This window comes from Anomaloglossus baeobatrachus, unplaced genomic scaffold (assembly GCF_048569485.1).
Source record: "Anomaloglossus baeobatrachus isolate aAnoBae1 unplaced genomic scaffold, aAnoBae1.hap1 Scaffold_497, whole genome shotgun sequence".
Classification (NCBI taxonomy): Eukaryota; Metazoa; Chordata; class Amphibia; order Anura; family Aromobatidae; genus Anomaloglossus; species Anomaloglossus baeobatrachus.
In genome coordinates, this window is record NW_027444323.1 from 55,344 (window position 1) to 64,339 (window position 8,996).

The 8,996-nt window shown below is 44.5% G+C and overlaps 1 pseudogene; it reads left to right on the top strand.

Annotated features, from left to right (window-relative positions):
* The first annotated feature begins 8,578 nt into the window (after positions 1 to 8,578).
* LOC142282100 (U2 spliceosomal RNA) lies at positions 8,579 to 8,784 on the top strand (annotated as a pseudogene).
* The last annotated feature ends 212 nt before the right edge of the window (positions 8,785 to 8,996 follow it).

Sequence of the window (8,996 nt, forward strand, 5' to 3'; positions counted from 1 at the left end):
CCGGGGAGCGTGGCAGGTGAGCCGGGGGGCAGAGCAGGGGACCCGGAGAGCGTGACAATAGGTTTCCAAAAGGTTAGAATTCTGAAAAGATTCCCTCCATACTTTTCTGAAGATGGTGCTCTAGTGTATTCAAGCGATGTTCCTGTGCTGATGGAAAATGTAACATTAAGTACAATGTGAGCGAGTGGAGACACGTCATTGTTTCATCCAAAAAGTCTGAAAGCTGTGCTACTGCTCAATGGCAGTAAGTATTCTTCAGTGTGTGTAGGGCATGTGTCGCGGGCAGAGGGGCCACGCACGCTACGCTCGGGTTCGGGGACTTCTGCTGCTGCTGCTGCTCGGTGGCTCGAGCGGAGGGCCAGATCCGGGGACTCGAGCAGCGCTCCTCGCCCACGAGTGAAAAGGGGGTGGTTTGTTTGGGGAGATAGTTAGTGACGTCACCCACAGGTCGTGGTGATAATGGGCACCACCACTGCTGGTGACGGGGATCCCGGGAGCGATGGCAGGGAGCAGCTAGGATGTTGGTTCCCCCTCCGTGGGTAGGGGTTGGTGATCCCGGGGCCCGGTGGCGGTACGGGGAGGCTGGATGGCTGGGGTGTACGTACCGAGGGAGCCCGTTTGCCCGCAGGCGCTGGCCCTTGGATCTCTAGCCTATGGCGGTGGCTTTTTATCCTCACGGTGTGGACGGTTGCCTTCTGTCGGGTCTTGGGTGTTAGGGAACCCCTGGGATTCCGGTCACTCTCGGATTTGACCATTGTCGGCGGCTCCTAGCCTGGTCAGGGTCCAATGGCCCTGCCTTTGTGCTTGGTACAGATCCGCTCACCGGTTCAGTTCCCCTCGGGTCACCGCCCGTCCCCGGTCCTACGGTTCAGCTGACTTGTACCACCTCCTGCAGACGGCCACCACCGTCTGCCGACCTTGCTGACAGTGCCTGGGCTCCTACCCAGACACTAACAGTTTCTGTCCTCTCACTTTCCACTACAAAACTAAACTAACTGCTTTTTCCCGCCTCCGGGCCTGTGAACTCCTCGGTGGGTGGGGCCAACCGCCTGGCTCCGCCCCACCTGGTGTGGACATCAGAGCCTGGAGGAGGCAACAAGGATTTTGTGTGACTGATGTAGACTATCCAGGGGAGGGGGTGTGTGTGATTTTGTGTTTGTGACTACCTGGCTAGTCCAGGGCGTCACACATGCTATGCACTTGGAAGAAAGCTGTGAGAATTTAGACTTTATTCTCAAGAAACTTAACTACAAGGAGCAGGGATGGTCAATATGTGGTGGTCTAAAAATGTTCTCATTGCTTCTTGGGCAGCAAGGAGGATATATTAAATACCCATGCTGTTCTGCCTCATGGCAGCCTGCTAATAGTCATTCATTGAAATTTCTGTTACAATCCCTAGAGGTCATTGTTATTCTTTTGAATTGCTGAGTTTCCCTTTAAGCTAAAGGTATTCTGGGTAAGGAATGCCTCCCTGAGCTGAGAAGAAGCCTGCAGCCATTTTTTCTTTGGATTTGTCAGGAAAGGACATGCCGACTTACCTCTCTGTACATTCACCCCTGCCTAGTGTAATCCGGTGAGCAAAGCAAATTACATGTGTTAGTGATAGAATCCTAGATGGAAGAGTGTAGTAAATGCATTGTACATTGTACTTCTACACCTTTAGTGTCATCCCTGTCTTGTTTGTCTAGATAAGATTTCTATGTATTGCAGATGCAGTGACCTTTCACCTACATTCTCGTAAGAACTGCATCTCATGTACTGTTATGCTATGTTAACTCTGTATTAACACTGTACTGACTGTAATCATTTTCTTGTTATAGTTTTTACCCGTATAAAACAGTATCTTGGATATACCGTATTCTGTCTTCAACTGCATCTTGGATATTCCTATATTCACTGTATATTCCATGTATACTGCAATCAAGTTCACGTTACCAGCTAATAAATCAAGGCTATTGAACTTCACAGTCTGTTTATTTGAAATGTGAACTAGGGTTTAGCTGTATGCTAGAGATTCACAGCATTACGTAAAAGAAGGCAGAACACATGCTCTAATGTCCTGATTTAAAAAAAAAAATAAATATTTTTTTTTAACCATCAAATATTGATTTTGTACAATCCATGTGTGAAGTTACATACAAGTGACATGAACAAGAAAAATACTTATTGTAACCAAAAATATTCACAATTTTATATATAAAATACATTTATTTATTGTACAGTCATTCTGCAACTTTATTAGAAATTTATTCTTGCACTTTTTCCTTTTCTCCAGATCCCCCTTTTCTCTTATAGAAGGCCTGTGGATCTTCTCTGTGAAGCATCCGGCAATCATGTTCACGTTTCATTTACTTTGGTATCGTCGTTCCATCTCCTTGATATTCCGATGAAAACCTTCTTGTTCTTCCCACCAGCACCAAGGTTTTCAGACAAGTAGTCCAAATAGGAATGTAAAAAATGTAACTTCAAATTCATTAGACAACCCAAGGCTTTGAAACGTTTCAGCATGTTCTCCACGATGGACTTAAATTTTGATTCTTTGTTGTTACCTAGAAACGTACAAGACAGACACAGGAAAGAACATGATAACAGGTGTAGGGACCAACAAGGTGAGACAAGGGGTATCAGGATAGGGTCAAGTAGGTATGAATGTAGTAATGGGGCAGGCATAGAGAATTGTATGTGAATGTGAATTACAATAAATCACTAAGGAAAGGAATATGTGAGTGTGTGCCTAATGTAAACTAATATTGTACTGGCAAAATTATAGATGGAAAGGGAGAAGGGGAGGGGGGAGAGAGGAGGCTGTAATTGACTACAAGGGTATGAGTTATGAGTGATCATAGGGATAGTGTTACATAAGTGGAAATACCTATGGAGGACCGGATGTGTAAGCGCATACCTTATACAAACCTATAGAGTGCTGATGGGTGAGAGTGTGATGTTAGATATAAGACATCCTATAGTGAATAGTGAGCCGTAATCAAGTGCAACAGGGATATTTCACGTGACTATGGGAACCTGGAAGGTAAAGAAAGGGGAGAAAAAACTGTTAGACAAGGTAATCAGACATAATGTAACCAGTTGATCAGACATGATCACCTGGTTTGAGACCCCCTGCCTTACACTATATAGATATCATGTTCATTCCCCATCTATCTTGCTCAGGAGAGCATCTCCTTCCCCCGGCACCAAGAGCAGCTCATACTGAATTGTTACATTGACTAGTAACACTGCACACAGAAATGCACCTTAATATTCCACTGTTAACCCTTTCCTCCCAGCAGTAACACACAACTCCTCACCTTGATATCATGGTGATTTATGGTCAGAATGACTTCAATGCGATCAGTGATTTCTATTCTAGCTCTGCTCACATAGATTTTATATCCACACTCAACTATAGGCCGTTCTTCATATTTTGGGGGCTTTTAGTCAGATATACTAGTTTGTGCCTGTATAGTATTGGTGTAGATGGGAGTGTAGGGCATGGGTTACATGGCACTGTGGTGGAATACTGATGGGAGGTATTGGTGCTGTGTTTGATGCTTCTACTGGGTATTTTCCTACAAATACTGGAACAGCTCACTGCTTAGAATGATCCTTCCCAGCTCTATAATATATTATATATACCCCACAATGCAGGCTCACACACACATTTGTCTCAAGTGTGTTGTAGGGACACAGATACAGTCTTGGTCATGTGACTAAAGGCTACTTTACACACTGCGATATCGGTCCCGATATCGCTAGTGTGGGTACCCGCCCCCATCTGTTGCGCGACACGGGCAAATCGCTGCCCATGCCGCACAACACCGACCAGACCCGTCACACATACTTACCTGCCCGGCGACGTCGCTGTGTCCGGCGAACCGCCTCCTTTCTAAGGGGGCGGTCCGTGCGGCGTCACAGCGACGTCACTGAGCGACCGCCCAATAGCAGCGGAGGGGCGGAGATGAGTGGCCGGAACATCCCGCCCACCTCCTTCCTTCCTCATAGCGGCTGGGAGGCAGGTAAGGAGAGGTTCCTCGTTTCTGCGGTGTCACACGGAGCGATGTGTGCTACCGCAGGAGCGACGAACTACATAATTACTGCTGCAGTAACGATAATCGAGAATGGAGACCCATGTCACCGATGAGCGATTTTGCACGTTTTTGCAACGATGCAAAATCGCTCATCGGTATCACACGCAGCAACATCGCTAATGCGGCCGGATGTGCGTCACAAATTCCGTGACCCCAACGACTCCGCATTAGCGATGTCGCAGCGTGTAAAGCCCCCTTTAGTGGGAGTGGTGTACAGGGTCTTAGCAGTAAAGAGTATTCCATATTTCTGCCAGATACCCACAGAGATATTGAAATCTGAAAAAAGAGACTTCTGCTCATTGAAGGTAAGAACTGCTCACATAGCGTTCAACTCCACAGCAAACGAGTGCTCTAGCACTGGCATCTCAGCAGGGATATTCCCCTACTACACATGTGTGTCTAGGTCACTGTGACAGTTTACAGGACATAACTCAGGGCACCTAGACAGAAGGCAGAGGGACTACTTTCTATTTCTGGTGTAGAGCTTAGTACAATATATATATATTTATACTATTACATGGGACACATGTACCTTGTATTACCATTATTCGCTGTATATGAACCCCTTTTCTCCGGGCATTATTTGTCTATAGCATTTTTCACGAACCTGAGGCAACTGAGAACCCTTCAGTGAAGGAATTCCACTAACCCTCACAATACCTACCAGGGGCCTCCCTGCAGTAACTCAGGTAGTTGTACCCATTCTCTTTCCGCATTCTATGTGTTCTTCTTCTTTCTTCTTTTTTTTCTTTTTTCTTCTTTTTATTTCTATCATGTAGTTCAGGGGTTTATAGATATATGTCCTGCATCTCATATTTCCTTTAGTGGTGCTTCTTACCCATTCTCATATCATTTACCCTAGTATTTCATGATCCTGAGGCGACTGAGAACCCTTTAATAAAGGAATCCTTTTTCACCTGAATTGTCAAGTGATACTTAACAGTGACTATCACGTAATGTTACAGGTAGTTCCATTTTCTTCCTCTTCTTTCTCTCCTTTCTTCTTTGTCACACGGTCCATTGTGTTATAGCCCACGTGTCATGATAACACTTGTACCATCTTTTCATTTAGATTCCACCTACAATTATTTACCGATTCCAGTTCTGGAATAGGCTTTCATCATCTACTCACTAGAATTCTCAAGTTCATAAGGTACTGAGACATATACATGTTCACACCATTATAAAGAACAAAGTATAAACATTGAGGTTTTTCTCACACCCATGTTCCTGTGTTCTTTGATATGATATGTGTTCATTTCCTTCACTATATAGGATTGCAAGTTTTCCATTTGTACCTTAATGGCAATGACGCTATACAATTGAACACATATCATCCTGTTATCCATATAGGTGTGTATTTACCTGCTTGACTATTTTTGGTTGTTTGATCCAGAATGTTTCTCCAGATAGGTCATGTGGAAATTTTCTTTCCTCAGTACAAATGTTTTCACTATGGCTTTGGAAAAATTTTTTGTATGTGCATCATGGTCATTTGACCCATTGTACTCTCAAGTAGCAATATATTGTACTGTTATGTTGTACTATGTACTAATTACGTGTTTATATGGTTTTGTAACCCTTTATGATCTTAGATAACTTTATCCTTGATAAAGACCTAAAAACAAGCTCGAAACGTTGGATGAATTATCCTTTTGCACAAATAAAGAATTTTCAGCATTCTAAGAGTTCTTTTCTTACGTTATTGATCACTATAGTGTGCCAGAGCTATTTCTATTGAATTAACTCTTATTTTTTCTGAGCACCTGCTATATACACAGTGAGCCAGACATATTCAATTTTCATTCAGAAGGCAGAGGGAAGCCTTAGCAGCTGAGCCTATATCTTGGCTTGTGAGCATTAGAACAGGCCGGCGATTACAGGGTAACATGAAAAATGTCCAGCTTGCATTATGACTAGAACATGACAATATCCTTTTAAGTACTAACCTATGATGCGTTCCTAAGCAGTTGATGTTATATGTTCTACATTTCATTTTCTGCATACTTTACAAGTAGTAGAATTTGCTTTGATATAGGCAACTGGATTTTCACAATGAAAAGGCAAAGGATAACGCCCGAAAAAGACGCCATACATTATGTCAGTGCCATCACTGACAAACCTGGATTGACCATGAAATACATCAATCCCCTTAAAGGTGAGTTAAAACAAGTTTTAACTAAATTGCCCTAATATTGTCATGCATTAGAATGACTGTCTTAGGTAATGATAAATATTTTCTACAGGAAGAGGAGTGTTTGCTGAAACTGAAATCGAAAAAGGGAGTTTTGTTGCAGAATATCGAGGTGAGCTCACGTATGCACTTACGATGGTAGACAACTACTCGAGATTTATGGTTGTGGTACAAGTCAAAGATCTAATGGCCCATACTGCAGCGAAGGTCTTCCAAGCACACTTATGCAGACCTCATGGCTACTCAGAGAGAGTCCTCACAGATCAAGGCACTGCCTTTGAAGCGGAAATCTTCAAGGACTTCTGCAGCTTTTACCGATGCAGGAAGATGCATACTACACCCTACCATGCTCAAACCAATGGTTATCAACCTGCTCAGGACTTTACCCCATATTCCAGATGTGGCCTTACAAGTGATTTATAGAGGGGTAACAATACGTTGGGATCATCGGATCTAATCTCCCTTTTTATACACCCTAAAATCTTGTTTGCGTTAGAATAAACAATAACATCATAAAGGTATAGCAGTACCGTTTCAAAGTTTCGGTGTCCCAAGCAGCATTCCATCAGCCTCTGGAAGGTTCCTGGCAAATTGCACAGCTCGAAGGGCATGCTTTTGAACTCGCAGAGACCCATCGGGGTGGCAAAGGCGGTCTTCTTCCGGTCTGCCTCAGCAACGGACACTTGCCAATAGTGACTAGTGAGATCAAGGGTAGAAAAATAATTTGCAGTTGTCAATGCAGCTAGCTATTCCTCAATACAGGGGAGTGGTGCTGTCCTTCTTCTTTAACAGGACCAACGGAGCTGCCCAGAGGCTACAACTGTCACGGATAACCCCAGCCTCCTTCATGTTGCTCAACATGTCCTTGGTACACTGGTAATGTGCAGGTAGATTTGGCTTATATCTCTCTTTGATGGGTGGGTGTGCACTTGTGGGGATGTAGTGTTTGACCCCTTTTATTTTTCAAAAGTCTAGCGGATGTTTGCTGAAGACTTGCTCGTATTCTTGCACTAGCCTGTAGACCCCCTTCTTGTGATGTGAAGGTGTGGAGTCAGTGCCTACGTGTAATTCCTTACACCACTCCTCTGGCTGACTTGGTGAGCTGTCACTGAATGGGTGGGCTGAAGCAATGGTGGATGCTGCTGTTTGGATAGCATGTGTATCTACTGAGAACAGCTTATCAATGGTGGCAAATCGGAGCAGCTTAATCTTTTGCTCTCCGCAGTTCAACACTCTCATGGGCACTCTTCCCTTCCATATTAATGAATAAAACTATGATGTAAATAGCATATAGATACCCCACAAATGCAGATAAAAGTAGGTTATGGGAAAAGGGGGAAGAGAGAAACAGGAAAATAGTGGAATAAAGTATAACTTCCAGGTGGGAGAGGAAATGGCAGCACAGCCAATGGAGGTGAAGCAAGGGGAGCCTGCAACTAAAGAGTTGAGAGCGTTATCACATGGTGACTGAGCCTGATTGTAACGGGAGCATAGAGGTGCCGATCCTGTCTTACCTGCGTTGGTGTAGAAGTGGGTGTCCTGTGGTGGAGTCAGCTATGTGCAGTGGTGGCCGTGGGTTCTTTTATGTGCGACCGTAGTAATAGCTGTGCCCACTTCCTGTATGGGAGTGGAATGCAGTGAGGCTAATGGAACGCACGCCTGCGCATTTGTGTTTAACGTCGCGCATGTGCAGAACGGAGAAAAGGCTGCGCTCACTTCCTAATGAAAGGGAGTGAGACGCAGCTGGGAAGGGAAGGGAAAAGATTAGGGTTTGGGGATGATGAAAGGGCTTTCTACGGGCAAGGATGGCAAAGGGTGGCAGTGACGGAAAGTCAGGCAGATGGTCCTGTCCTGTCCTGTCCGTCCGTCTTTTTGTATCATGAATTGGAAAGACTGCAAGGGGGAGGGGAGGTGCTTGTGCCCAAAAGGAGGAGTTATTCAGATTCATTGCAGTGGGCGGCGGCTGCAAAAAGTACCATTCTCCTTGTTTTTGCTCTGCAAAACAGCCTTTTCAAGGGTTTGGCTTGGGTGACAAAATGTCTTCTGTAGGCGTGGGTTTGTCTCCCTCTCCCTAAGATGTGTCCGGTATAGGCCAGGGTGCCACTCAAGGCCGTAACCAATTCGGGTTATAGCTTCTCAGCCTTTTGGCTAAGATCAAGTGTAGTTTCGGAGGACGCTACCTTGGTCGGTACTGGAAGGTGCCTGGGATTGCACGTCTGCCGGCCTTGAGGGAGTGTGTGCGCCTTCTGGTGACACATAGCCCTCTTGTGCCTGGACGGTTCCCAGGCAACGGGAGGCGATCACCTTTGTTATTTTGAAGTCCTACTGATAAACAGAAAAAAAAAAAATTAAATCTGTTCTTATCAGTTTAATATCTGATACGTCCCCTCTCTAGGGACCATATATTAAATGGATTTTTAGAACAAGGAGATGGAAAAAATCTTGCTCTGTCCACTCCACGCATTGACCTGGTATTGCAGTACCTCCAGGACCGGTGCACCCCTTCTTAACCGAGTTTCCAAAAGCAGAACTCAATTCACCTGATTCAAATGAGCCTCATTAGTGAATTGAAAGAAAGCAAAAACTTTATATGCACCTCAATTTGGCCAATTCACTTTTCACACTTTCACCCTTTTTTTTTATCTTTCACACCTTTTACTTGCTTTATTGATGCAAAAGCTGTGCCAAATAGCAAACTCATCTCCACTCAACTTGAC